Below are 15,108 nucleotides of genomic sequence, written 5' to 3' on the forward strand. Positions count from 1 at the left end.
TCAAATAAGATCAAAGCTGATCCGGTTGGGGTCTCAACTCTACTTCCCTCTTTACACCTTATGACCCTCGACTCCCCTTGTCTATCCAAACTCTCACTCAGCCTTGAATAAATTTAATGATGAAGACTCCACCATCTTCCAGGGAAGAGAATTCCGTGATCCTACGCCCCTCAGAGAAAAGGATTCATCTCTGTCTTAGAAGGGAAACCTCTCATTCTTCAACCACGTTCCCTAGTTTCCATCAAACTGCAAGAGAAAACATCCTCCAGGTATTCATCTTATCCAGTCACCTCAAGATCTTATATGTTTTGACAAGATCACTTCTCATTCTTCTGGACTCCTATACATATATATAGGTCCATCCTGTCCAAACTAGCCTCTTAGGATAATCCCCTCAGGAGCAACTCAAGTGAATCTTTTCTGAACTGTATCTGTAGCAATTTTACCTATTTTTAAATAAGGGGACCACATAAGATACAGCGTTGTTCAGATGTGGTCTCACCAACATTCCATACAGCTTCAATAAACCATCCTCACTTTTATCAGAAATTGCTGGAAAGGCTCAGCAGGTCAAGCAGCATCTGTGGAGCTAAATCAGAGTTAGTGTTTCGGGTCCAGTGATCCTTCCTCAGTTCAGCATCTGCAGTTCTTTCGGTTTTCATACTTTTATATTCCTTTCCCATTGTGATAAATGTCAATATTCCATTAAGCTTTCTATTCAGTTGCTGTGCTTGCATACTAACTTTGTGATTCATGTCCCAGAACATCCAAATCCAGCGATCCACCTGTACCATTGAATTCTGCAATCTCCATTTATACCGTATACTGTTCATCTAATCTTCCTGCCAAAATGAACAGATTCACATTTTCCCATGACATACTCCATTGACCAAATCTTTGCCAAATCACTTAACTGGCCTAACCTTTTAAAAACTCTCTACTTTTACCTCTCTACCACTTACTTTCCTACTTACCTGGATGTCTTTGGCAAATTTAGCTCCCTTACATCTGATCCCTCATCTAAATTATTGATATAGATTGTAAATAGTTGAGAACACAGCACTGATTCCTGTGGCACTCCACAATTTAAAGCTTTCAATTTAAACCTTCCCCAAAAAGGAATAATTAATGCCTATTATCTGCTTTCTGTTAGCTAATAAATCCAATATCCATATTAATAAGTTACCCTCCATACCATACAATATTATCTCGTGCAGCAAACTTTGATATAGCACCTAATCGTGTGCATTTTGGAAATCTAAATACATAACATTTGCTGGCTCTTGTCTATCAACATGCTTATTATTCTGTCAAAAAACTCCATTATACTTATTGAATATGGGCATTGCTGGCTGGACATTCATTGCCCATCCCTAGTTGCTCCTGAGAAGGCTAAGCTGAGTTGCCTTCTTGAACCACTGCAGTCCATGTTGTGCAGGTAGACCCACAATGCCGTTACAGAGGGAATTACAGGATTCTGACCCAACAACAACGAATGAACAACAAGTCAAGATGGTAAATGGCTTGGAGGTGCTTCCATACAGGGCTTGAGCAGTTCATCAAATTTACTAACACCTTTCACCCCAACCTCAAATTCACCCGGACCATCTCCGATACCTCCCTCTCCTTCCTGGACCTCTCCATCTCTGGTGACCGCCTCAAAACTGACGTCTATTTCAAGCCCACTGACTCCCACAGCTACCTTGACCACACCTCCTCTCACCTACCCTCCTGCAAGAATGCGATCCTATACACCCAATTCCTCCGCCTCCGCCACATCTGCTCCCAAGATGAGGCATTCCACTCCTGAACATCCCAAACGTCCTCCTATTTCAAGGACCGTAACTTGCCTCCTCCGGTGATCGAAAATGTCCTCAACCACATCTCTTGCACTTTCCGCACTTCTGCCCTGACACCGCCTCCCCCCAACAAAAATAAAGACAGAATCCCGCTTGTCCTCACATATCACCCCACCAACCTCCACATCCAGCGTATCATTATCTGCTGATATCCACCAAAGAGATATTTCCCTCCCTACCCTTATCTGCCTTTCGTAGGGACGGCGTTCTCTGCAACTTCCTCATCGCTCCACACTCTCCACTAACCCCATCACGCCCGGCACCTTTCCCTGCAACAGCAGGAAGTGCTACACCTGCCCCTACACCTCCCCCTTCATGTCCATTCAAGGCACCAAACAAACTTTTCACATCAGACAGGGGTTCACCTGCACATCTGTCAACTTAGTCTACTGTATCCACTGCTCCTGATGTGGCCTCCTCTACATCGGTGAAACCAAGCATAGACTTGGAGATCGTTTCACAGAGCATATGTGCTCTGTACGCGACAAATGACAACACCTTCCGGTTGCCAACCATTTTAACTCCCGCTCCCACTCCCTGGGTGACATGTCCATCCTGGGCCTCCTCCAGTGTCACAATGACATCACCTACAAACTGGAGGAGTAACACCTCATATTCTGCCTCGGGAGCCTACAGCCCGATGGTCTAAACATGGAATTCACCAGTTTTAACATCTCCCCACCCCCCAGCCTCATCCCATGTCCAAGCCTTCCCCGTCTCCTTGACTTGACACTTGTCAATCTTCTCTCCCACCTAACCATCACACTGATCAATCCCCTCCACTCCCTATCACCATCCCACCTACCTTCCCTCCTCTCTATTTCCCATATGTCAACTTTCCTGCTCCTCTGATGCTGCCTACTGTGTTCCTCCAGCTCCACACTGTGTTGCCTCTATCTTGGAGGGGTGCTCCCACGTATCTGCTGCCCTTATCCTTTTAGATGGAATTGACTTTGGATTTGAAAGGTGCTGCCTAAACATTTTTGATGAATTTCTGCAGTGCACCTTGTGGATAGTACATAATGTTGCTACTGAGCATCAGTAGTGGAGTACGTGCACGAATGTGAATGTGGTGCTAATTACGGAGACACATCATGGATGGTATCAAGCTTCTGGCGCTGTGCTTATCCAGCCAAAGGGGGAGTAATCCACAACACTCCTGACTTACGCATTGTAGATGATGGACAGCCTTGGGGAATTCAGGGGTGAGTTATTCACTGAAGTATTCCCAGTCTCTGACCTGTTGTAGCCACTATATTTATATGGTGAGTCTAGTTGAGTTTTTAGTCAAGGGTAACCCCCAGGATGTTGACAGTGGGGGTTTCAATGACAGTAATGCCACTCAATGTCAAGGGACAGCTTTAGATTGTCTCTTAATTATACTTACCATTCGTCAACCCAAGACTGGATACCGTCCAGGTCTTGTTGCATCTGAACTTGGACTGCTTCATTATCTGAGGAGTTGTAAACGGTGCTGTACATTGTGTAATTATCAGCAAACATCCCCACTTCCGATCCTATGATCAGAGAGATCAACATTGAAGCTGAAGATAGTAAACTATGCCCAGCACTAACTATCCAGAGGACCTGAGATGACTGACATCCAATGATCACAACCATCCTCTGATGTGCCAGATATGACTCTAATCAGCATAACATTTTCCCCGATTCCAATTTTGCTAGTTACCTTTATGCAACATTTGGTCAAAAATGTTAAGAGCAGAACCCAAACTGGGCATTAGTGAGTAGGTTATTGCCAAGCAGGTGCTGCTTGATAGCACTATTGATAACATCTTCCTTCATTTTACTGATGACCGAGAGTAGACTCACGGGACGGTAATTGGCTGATCAGTTGAACATTATTCCCCTTTCACAAAACTACCTTGGCTCTGCCGGATTTTATCGTGATTTTCTAATTATTCTGCTTTAACCTTTTTAATAAAATACTTTCCTGTTCTTGGCCTCCTTTCTTGAATGGAGCGTTTCAGTTAACATTTCATTTCCATTTAACTCAAAACATTAAAACCCATTATGCCATTAAACTGCATCCAATTCAAGTTGTGGATGGGATGAGATTTCATCACCAGTGATGGCCAGCCATTTTTAAACATCCAGGCCCTCAAATCAACCAGGACAATCCCATCAGATTAAGGTAAATTAGCCCAAGCCTTTTTTGGTTTTGGAGGACTGATGTGGAAATTTCTACTATAGTAGGTACAGCCTAGGAATCTGTGAAGGCCAATTTAAATAAGAAAGGAAGTCAGAGAACAGGGTGCACAAATTAAGGTGCACTGGGAGTAGTCAGAGGGAAATGCAGCTAATTTTTATCAAACAAAATTCTGAAACCTGGAAATCCTACATTCAGAGCACCACATTAAAGTTCTCTTCCCTTAACTCTCCAATTGCCCAGTTTCCAAACTCTGATAAATAATACTCCTGCCAACTGTTTTATTGCAAGCTAACTCAATCATTGTTTGTCATAATACGTTTACATTTCCATAAAGGTTCAAGGTTTAAGCAACATGGAATGAATTGCTCCAAGCCACCTATTTTGCTGTTGAACCTAGTAATTCCTAAAAGCTACAGCATGCAGTAGCAGCCAGTTTAGCCTGAGAGTTTCCAACTAGTAGTGGACATGGGAACAATACATCATTTAGGAGCTCGAGGCAAGACAGAGGATCTTGGACATGGAGGTAAAACATCTGAAGTACGATTTGAGAATGAAAGGAGTCATGTCACCCAAGACTAGTGCTGGTACAACATTTCTCTCCCATAACCTTCCCCATTCTATCATGGTATCTCTCACTAGCCAAGCTGTTCCATTAAAACTGTGACATCGTCTACCTGACAATGTGGAAAATGACACAAGTATTTCCTGTCCACAAAGCAGGGAAAATCCAACCAAGTCAATTGCTGACCCCCTCAATCCACTCTTGATCATCAGTAAAATGAAGGCGTCATCAGTGCTTATATCAATGTTCAGAAGTGAATACTAATTGAAGAATGAAATTTATTTGAAGGACTCCTGGACTATCTGCCTATTTCTCTCATACTACTGAGCTGCTGTAGTTGATGACACTTCCAGGTTGTATGGTTATTCAGGACACAAGAAATGGACTAGACATCCCACATGGAATAGGATGTGCACTGCAGGTGTCAGAGCTCCCCCACCACTGTTGTAATAGACAAGAAAAATTGTTTAATAAAAATGAACACCTGAACCTTTAACAAAAACTTTTTTTCACCAAATTTCCTTGCTCCTTAGTCTAAATTCCTAACTTAGGAGACAGAAGATTAAAGCCTAGATATTCTCGAAATAATCAACTTTAAGTTCTCCTCCGATGTCTTTTTCACTTTGTTGATTCCAGTGTGTGAGAGTATGACCTACTTCATACTCCTCCTGTCCCATATAGTGTTCCTTACATTTGACTTTTGTTACTCTACATTTTTTGGTTTACATTTGAACGTAATTATCACAAAACTCAGTTTACTATACCCTAAGATTGTTTCTTTATATCCCAATCTCTGGGTAGGAAATGTAGAGCCCTTGAACTCCAAAATTGAACAAAGTCTCTTACTGGTTTCCTTCAGCCCTTACAGGCGAGAGCCACACTAGTCACCATAGTTATACCAAAAAACTGGCTAGCTACCAAACAGCATTCAATGCAATATCTGAAGATCCCTTTCTGATCTGTTCTCAAAGGCAGTACAGCACATTTAAATGCAATGTCCTCATTTCAGCACTTGATAAATTTCACACAAATAACCTAGTTTTGAATGTCATTGTTTATTTTTAAAACATCAGTAGGTCAACTGATTTTCACAGACTAAGACACGAATCAGACAAGTAACCAGCTTTTTTTTTGGATCTTGGAGGAGGGATAAATATTGACCAGACCAGTGGGGAGAATTCCCTTACTCTCCTTTGAAATAGTCCCTTGGGATCATTTACATTCATCCGAGGACGTGTGTGTGCTTGATTTGGCATACCATTTGATGGACAGCATCTCAAATAGAGCTGCAGTTTCAAATTATGCCAAATCTCTAAACGTGGGGAGTGAATGCACAACATTCTATTTCAGAAGCGAGTGCTGCCAACTGAGTAAGAAGGAAAGATGGCTCAGATTAGCTAGTCTCTATTGTATGATAGGTTAGAAATGTGAACATCAATACATTACACAGGGAAAGTACACTGACCACAGCATTTCTTTCCTTCAATGCGTCATGAATAAAAACTAAAGTTGGATCAAATCAAGAGATTAAATTTTAGCATTGGCTGAAAATATTTAATAATGTTTTCAGGCAATTGTGGCCACTTTAGGACAAGGCCATTAGTTACTCTGGATACTCGGGACATTACGGTTTATCAAAATATCAGTGTCTGTACTGGTTGGTTACCAAAAAGCATTCAATGTAAAACCTGAAGATCCCTGTCTGATCTCTTCTCGAAGGCAGCACCGCACATTTAAATACAATGTACTCATTTCAACCCTTGACAAATTTCACGCAAATGACCTAGTTTTCAATGTCATTGTTTATTTTTAAAAATCAGTGGGTCAACATACTGTACATGGAGTTATATTAATGATTATAATAACCACAGGTAAATGTGCAATCTCATGCATTTACACACCCAAAATTACTTTTGAAAGAAAGTCACAACATTAAAGTTTTATTAGTGTCCAAACGAAACACAGGGCGGATTTCAGAACAGTAATTTGAAAGGAGAAAAGGAGACAGATAATAAATTGCTTTTTCAAGCTTGCATAGAAAACTACCATGCAATGACTGTGCTAGAATGTGACATCAAGAATAGGGCTCATGAAATGGCAGTGGAAGAGATATATATACTTTAGCCTTAACCTCTACCAGGTCAGTGCAATACATCATTTATTTATATGCTTCTGATTTGCTGGACACTAACATTTGCAATATATACAAATTCAAATCAAATACCATATGAGTGATGCAGTTATTTAGCAAGTGTTCCAGGACAGAACAAAAGGAATCATGGAGTTAGGAGTGCCACGTGATGAACAGTGTATGAATGAGCACACGAGAAATAATAAACATTGCATGCATCCACATAAACAGAAACGCAGGAAGAAGAAGGGGTGGAGGAGGGTGGGGGAAGACAATCAAGCATCAATAAATAGCATATCAAGCACTCAAAGTACACCCTATCGATTTGAAATAATCAGAAATAAATTTGCAAAGCAATCTTTTTAATACTTTATTCTTTAGAAGAGATTGAATAAGGCAAAACATGCTTCGCACAGCCATCTTATTCCTGCTTAGACAGTGGGAAGGTCAAAACCCATCCATTCAGACCAACAATCTCCAGAGTCCTTGACTGATAGCCATGCTATTTGATAATGATCTTCAGAAATTCAAAGTTCTGTGAAGATGTATGAATAAATCAATTACACTTTTGAACGTTCACCAAACTGAAATGACTTTAGTCACAAAAACTTATTGGTTTAAGATCTGTAAAAACTCAAGGTATTTGTCAGCATAAGCAAGCACATCAGAACAAGACTGACCTTAAGCCAATAACAGCCTTGTCTGATCAGTATCAATACTTACAAGTAAAGATGCTTACAGAAAAATGTACATTTAAAAATTCATACATAAAATACTGGTCTGTAATGCATTGTATTGGGGATACACCAATGACAAACACCTTAAGTTAATAATTGAATTTGTAAATTTAAGAACTGGCAGAAAGGACTAATGCAGGAAATGCTACTGTAATGAGCAGCATCCAGGGCAGGTGATTAGGATTGGCGTAAAAATGGATCACCTAATGGTTCAATTTTGACTGTTGATTTCTGCAGGAATTACAATCAGATTTAGTAATTAACTGTCCAAATAAGGTACAAACAGGGATTAGTGCTACTGCAAGAACTGTTCTTCTGTTAATGTTGCATTTTATCATGAAGCAATGAATATCAATAATACTGTATTTCAGAAAGAAATTTAAGCAGCAGGGCAGAAAACCCCCCCCCCCCCCCACAAGAGGCAAATACAGCATTCTAAATATTCTGTACTGACAGCAATGTGACAAATGTGGGCATTCACATTTATATTAGAGCATCAAAAAATAAAGTGGGCTCCATTGCGTTCAGTGATCAAAAAATAGCAGAGAATGATGCTTAGTCAAGACGTTGCCTCCTACACTTATTTCGATAAGTTCAATGTTCTCAACCCACTGGTGCCATTGTACACAGATACAACTGGCAGTTGTGATCTCACTCCCTTTAATTCAACAAACTCTTACTTATCACTGACTGAAGAGACCCAAAACCAGAAAAACCTACAGTCACTGACTAAATTGATGGTTTGGGTCAAGCCTCTGTCAAAGGGGGAATAAGAGAGGCTCACAGAAATTAGACACAAGGTATTCAGGAAGGATCATGATGCAGCCCGTTCATATCTTGCAGAGAGAAATCAGTTAGTTGTTCGAAGAATAACTACTGCAAATGAGAATTCAACAGACCGACCACAGACTGGCAAACAGTTCTCATGGTGAAGCACACACAGCAACCAGTCATCAAAATTGTTTGCCCTTAAGTAACTTGATCACTAAGTCCAACTTAATAACAGCTTTAAAAATTCACAATGATGTAATTCTGTGATGCAAACAAAACGCTATCCATGGAAATCAAGCGGCTACAGTAAAATTATGAAAATCGACCAAATTCTGAAGTCTTGGATGTCATGATGTAATTAGAATTGAGAGAAATCCGCAGCTTGTGAAAATCGCATACTGTCACTTTTCAACTAAGAACCTGTTTTCATTCCATGCTTTCAATTCAGGAATTCTGAAAAATGCGTTTGTCCCTTCTTTCATTTTCCAGGTGCTCCCATAGTCGTCTCACCAGTCAAAACAGTTCGACACAGTGGAATGTGAAGATTTAAAACAGTCACGTAGTAAGCTACAGAAATTGCTAAAGAAACTCAGCAGGTCTAGCAGCATCTGTGATGAAACAACACACTGAGTCTAGTGACCTTTCTAGGAACATGAACTCTCTTTTCAGACGCTGCCAGACCAGAGTTTCTCTAGTAATTTCTGTGTGTACATTTCAGATCTCCAGTATCCATAGTTATATGTGTTTTATATTCATGTAACAAGCTGCAATAGTTCCAGCAAGTTTAAAACAAAACAAGAGAATGGCTGGCATTTAACCATTTTCTCTTTTTTCTTAGCACTTGCAAATTGGTGGGACTGGGCAGCAGAAAGTTTATCTTTGCTTTCCGGTCACTTTAAAAAAAATGAAGTGTGCAGTTTGCTCTCTGAGATATTAAGCCCAACAAACATGCAATAATGTTAGATACAAGATCAAAGAAAAATTCACATGACAAATGGAACATACCTGATAACCAAGGATTAGTTGGTGTTTCTCTGACGCAAGTTCTTGTCTTTATGATTGTTTGTCGAATTAGTTTTCCTGGTTTGGAATTACATTAAAAAGTTAACAGCTATTTACTGTACTAATCATATTTAGCAAGCTTAATGTTTGATGGGAGATGATACAATGTGGGGAGGTGGCTTCATAGCAGTAATGTCACTGGGTTACTAATCCAGAACCACAGCATCATGTTCTGGGGTGATGAGATTTTAATTAATTAAAAATCTAAAATTAACAAAAGCTGGCCTAATGGCAATCATCTAGCCATTGTTTTTTATGACAGTAAACAATATGGTTCAGTAATGTCTGGCAACTGCCATCCTTACCTGGTCTGGCCTACATGACACTCAAGACCCACAGCAACATGGTTGACTATAGCCCTCTGAACAATTAGGAATGGACAATAAATGATAAGTGTAGTTAGTGATGCTCACATCCATAAATGATATTTAAAAAGTTATTTTTAAATTCAAAGACTTGATTATTTTCAGATCTTTCAGTCCACTGTTCAAAACTCAAAATGTTTTTGTGCATTTTGAGGGAACAAAAAAAAAAAAAAAAAAAAATCAGCCAAAAGTACTGTTGGGAATTGAGATGAAGCAAAGACAATTTGTTGTTATTGGATGCTTGGATTTGGACAAGTCATTCAACTGCTCTTCAACACATCAGGAGGTCAGAGTTACAATAAATTACTGGATGCAACAAACTTAGTGTTACCCGACACTAGTAATCAAATTTCTGATAGTGAAATTTTGTTTTATAAAAAAAGGTGGCCAGTCACTTGCAGTGTCCAGGTAATGCGTTCTTAAAACAAATAACAACTTGCAAATCTGAAATTGGTTCAGGTTTTGTGACAAAATTTAAAAATTAGTTTTGAATATTGATTACTTGATGATTAAAGACATAGCACTTGAAGCAACTGTTGGTGAAATTGACAGCTGGAGTTTCTTTTTAAGAAGCGGAACTGAAGATTGTGGGGTCAGCCTGACTTCCTTTACCGCGAGGAGCCAGTTAGCTCTGCTGGCTGGACTGCTGGTTTGCAATGCAGTGAGATGGCAGCGGGGTGGGTTCAATTCCCAAACAAATTGAAGTCACTGTGAAGGTCTTGCCTTCTCAACCTCACCTACTACCGGAGGTGTGGAAACACACAGGTTCAACTCACACTGGTCATCTCTCTGCCAAGACAGCAGCCTATGGTGGGACTATGGTCACTTCCACCCTGCTACGCTTTGACCTACAGATGCCCAGCCGCTTCTCCTCTCCCATTAACCTCTCAAAAGACTCTTGTCAAGGCTAAAGTAGCTTCCCATCAATCAGTATTCTCGATTAGCAGCTTCACCTCTTTCATGAGTGTTGTGGATAACAATATCTTTTATACTATACAAGTTAGTAAAAGGTCATTTAAAACTAGCAACCTAAATTCAAACTTTTTACATCTAATAATTTCAGGTGATGGACAATTAGGAATTATTAAACTTTGAACTGGACAGTTTATGATAATAAACAGTACAAGATTTACTACTGTCTCCACCTCAGGAGGTTTTCCCTATAACTGAAGTGGGCAATCTGTCCTAATGGCATTGTTGCTCAGATAGCTGCACCCCAGCGAAAACGGGTCCTCCAATGCTTCCATCCACTTAGTTCCATCATCAGTTCAATGCCTCGCCTCACTCACAGCTTATCAAAGCAGTTTAAGATCTAGCCTATGGGTTTTTCAAAATGGATTCAAGAACCCACTTTTAATAACATTAACCATTAGATTCTTTGTAACAATATAAAGCTATTTCAACAACTCTCCCAATATACTGTGATCACAACTGCTTTCCAACAAATTTCGTGCAAAATATGGAGGCTGACTGGAGTGACCAATAAGAAACAAAGAGTTACAGTGACGAAGCAGCTAGACTACAGCAGTGCTTCAAGTGCGTTGTCAGGTTTTGGTGATGAGCTACTGAGAACAGGGAAAACAAACAGTTAATTTTTCAGCATATGTAAGGGCTATGTAGGTACAGAGTGGAGACAGACCAGGCTTGGAATGTGCTTTTATTGTTTAAGACATAAAAGAACACAATTCTAGTAAGAAACATTTATTTGTCTATTTACTGATTTGACGTTCAGCAATTTTCTAGAAAAAGAACATCCTACAAATGTACAAGGCCGAAGACATTAACAGAAACCCTCTTATAGACTAATGCAATATTGAGCCAGAGAGTACCATAAAGCCATCATCTAAAGCATGCTGCAGAAAAACGGAGATTGAAAGAGCTTAGACAAAGATGCGCATGACAAACTATAACATCAAATTTTAATTCTCAATAATAACTGTTTCAATAGCAGCAAATTCAAAACTTAAGAAGTATGGTATCCATGTTTGTTCTATTATAAATTCTATAAAAATACGATGTTGGGGATCATGAGAATATTGATCAAGCTTTGAGGCCAGCATAAACAGTCAAGATGACAGGCTTACTAACTCCTGAATGAGTCCCCAGTGTGCAAGTTAATTGGTATCTGCATCTCATACCTTGCATCAAAGGGGTTGGGGAATTTAAATATAATTAACTTGAGAATGAGCTAGCCAGGCATTTTTAGCAATTTCTCGTCGTCATTGTTGGGGGTGAGGGTGTTGGTCAGTTACTTTGGTTGGCTGGTTTGCTATAGAGGGTGATGCCAACAGTGTGGGTTCAACACCTGCACAGGCTCAGCTTAATGTGCAGGTCTCTCCTTCTCAACCCTTTCCCTCAAAAGGGTATGACGACTCTCAGGTTAAACTGCCACCAGTGATGTCTCTAACTAATGAAAGAGCAGCCCTATTGTACTGAGGACCATGGTGACTTTACCCTTTACTAGAATTAATTAACATATGACAATGTCAAAACTTTTTTTAAAAACTGGCCACACATGGAAACGTGCAACAAAACAACAGAAAGCAAGAAAAGTGATAAAAGCACAATATTAGCATAATCTTGGCCAGGCAGTCTGGATAGAATTCCGACTCAGGGTGCGTTGAAGTGAACCACTCACCATTCTTTAGACAAGAACGGCGAGAAATCTCAATTAGGTGCTTAATGGTCACAATAAAACTGCCCCTAATAAAACTGGCAGTGAACTGGCATCCTCACTGCTGAAAATTGAGGTGCACTGATGAGGCATGATGGAGGAAGGTTTACTCAGCACGTTACCCACACTAAACCTGATCCGAGTGTACTCATTGCAGCTGGCACTTGAAATCAATGTCACTTTTTAAAAAGAGTACCATATTTAAGTAACTTGTTAAATGTTATACTCACATTGGTCCAGAAACTGGCTCGTCATCTGCCTCAGTCAGATATTCAGATCACAGAGATGAAAGGGAAGGTTAAAAAAAAGGAAGACAACCCATTAGAGATTAATACAAAACCAACTGCAAACTGCTAGCACCAGTTGGCTTGACTTTGTCAGCTCATAGATAAACTTCAACGATGTAATTGTTCATGGAGTTAGTCTCTAAATCATTACATTCAATGGCAAAAAAAATGTTATTACATGGTTGGTTAACACTTTGAGGCTTGTCATGAAATACTGCAACTATAGTGGACAGATTGTGTAAGGTACATGTTCATCTTGTCCCCAAGTTCCAGTGGTTCACTCTCATAGACCAATGAGAAGACGTAAACCAACAACTGATTGTGAAATCCTGTTCAATTTTTTTTTCCTCGAGGTTTTATTGACCTGAACAAAAATGTGTTTTATTCGCAGGATGTAAAGATTGAGATACAGAGCAAGGACTTTGCAGTGAGACCAAATCAAGACTTGGTACCTGGTTGCCACTATACTAAAAATGACCTCAAATTTAAACAATGACCAAAGGAAAAACTAGTCCGATGCTATGTATAGCTACTGCTTTGAAAAGTTCCTAATACAGTTTGCATCAGTATGCACTACCACTCTACCAGGGTAAAAAAGGAATGGAATGGATCGATCAAACACATCCAAGTATAGGGCATGTTTTGAGCAACAATTCTACTAAACTATCCAAACAGATATAGGAAAAATGAGCACTGAATTTACAAGTACAAAACTCGGGATCAAAATATTTTTGATCATGAGATTATAGTCTAGCATTTTAAGGTAACGTAAAAGGGCTGTAAACATATACTGCAGGATTGAGGGCCCATATTACTAATGTACTATGATATCCTGGACATTATGGCATTAGCAAAGATTAAGTTAAATAGTGAGACACATTATTTAAGTGGACCCAAGATAAGGATGTCACCTTTGACAAGGGGCTGAAGAAACGGGAGAAATTTCAAGCTGTATCTGTAATGAGCAGTAGTGTGTTAATGTAATTATTTGCATTCATGCTAATATAACATCGGTTTTAACATGGCACTGGAATCAAGTGACTGAGATGGGATTCCTTTGGCTCCACGGTGGTAAAGTTACTCTCAAATGTTTGAGGTGTTGATTTGGTAGTAGACAATAAGTCTAGAAATCAAAGGTAGAATAAGATATACATGAATGAACCATGAGATGTTTTACTTGTTCTGGAATCAGTGATGCATTGGAACACATTCCGGATTGAAAGGTATGAAGTTGCAACAATGACCGGAAACACAGTGGATCATGTGGTATCGTATCTCAATAAAGATCTGATCCATGCATGGTTGCAACTGCATGCATGTGCTTGTTGACGTATAAAGTAATGAGGCAGGTTACAGAAAAAAATTCAACATCATAGAATTTGGTATTTGAATGCACCAAAATACTTAATTTTTTTTGATTTAATAAAAGTGATAGGTAGTGTAGTGTGTTAGTTATTTTGCTCAAATCAGAATCAAATTTCATTTTTATTTATCAAATGGGTAATGGGAGGTGATCTTTATTTTACTCGCCAATCATTTCTAACTAATTCATGGGAGCTATCCTACTCTTTCAAAAATTCACTGAGGAAGGAGAACGAATTTGATTGTTATCCTTCAAAAACTCTGGCTTTAGTAACTTCAAACAATATTTGCAATGGCAAAAAAGGTTTTTGTTTCAGAATGAGTGGTCAGACATTTAACAAAGGGCCATTGATAATGGGCTTTCCAAGTTTCTTGGGTTCAAAGAAATTATGTGGCATAGACTTGGTTAGGCAACAAAGACCTACAAAATGATTTTTTTTTTGCTGGACAAGCCCTGTGTTATGTCCACTAGGTTAAGCAGGATTCCACAAGGTGTCTGGTATACATGAAGCAAGTATGGAAATTTATCGCAACGCAGCCACCTGACAGCACGCACCAGGAGTAATGGCAACATTTCCAGGGCTACGAAAGTGCCATTACTCCGTCTGTACCTTGAGGCACGGAGAGAAGCCACCGCCAGCGCACAAGTGACTGGGAAGACCAAAAAAAGTCAAATCACAAACCAACAGCTCACAGCCGCGAAACACCAGCAACACATCAGTGACCACAGGTTTCAGTCTCTGGCAAGGACGCATTTATAAAACAGTGTACAAAGAAAACTAAGACCAGTCAGACAACCAGGCGTCAGTGCCGCAGAGAATAGTGAAATTATATACACGGTATATGTATATCAAAACAGACGCATCAGGAATTGAAACAAGTACAGAGAGTATATAGTTAGTTTCTCCCCTCTACCACCTGTTTCTTAAACCCAGAGTTTATAAGTTGATTCTAAATTAATAAAGAACTAAATGACTCTTGATAGGACAAGGCAATTTTCTGTATCAGAGGATTTTCATGACAAATTAAAAAGCTGTTTGCATCACTCAGGATTTTCGAAGTCTGATATTGAATTTATGCTCTGGTGGAGGAGTCAAGTTTATTTTAAAAACCTAGTTGAACAAAACT

At 39.5% G+C, this 15,108-nt stretch overlaps 1 long non-coding RNA gene across 1 annotated transcript; it reads right to left on the reverse strand.

The window, feature by feature from the left end:
• Positions 1–6,378: 6,378 nt before the first annotated feature.
• On the reverse strand, positions 6,379–13,987 carry LOC125481392. Its single transcript, XR_007261315.1, has 3 exons — positions 12,562–13,987; positions 9,236–9,310; positions 6,379–7,257 (listed from the first exon to the last, which is right to left on the reverse strand). It is a non-coding gene; the product is annotated as an uncharacterized LOC125481392 (long non-coding RNA).
• Positions 13,988–15,108: the final 1,121 nt, after the last annotated feature.

This window comes from Rhincodon typus, unplaced genomic scaffold (assembly GCF_021869965.1).
Source record: "Rhincodon typus isolate 14 unplaced genomic scaffold, sRhiTyp1.1 hic_rhity00001962, whole genome shotgun sequence".
Lineage (NCBI taxonomy): Eukaryota > Metazoa > Chordata > Chondrichthyes > Orectolobiformes > Rhincodontidae > Rhincodon > Rhincodon typus.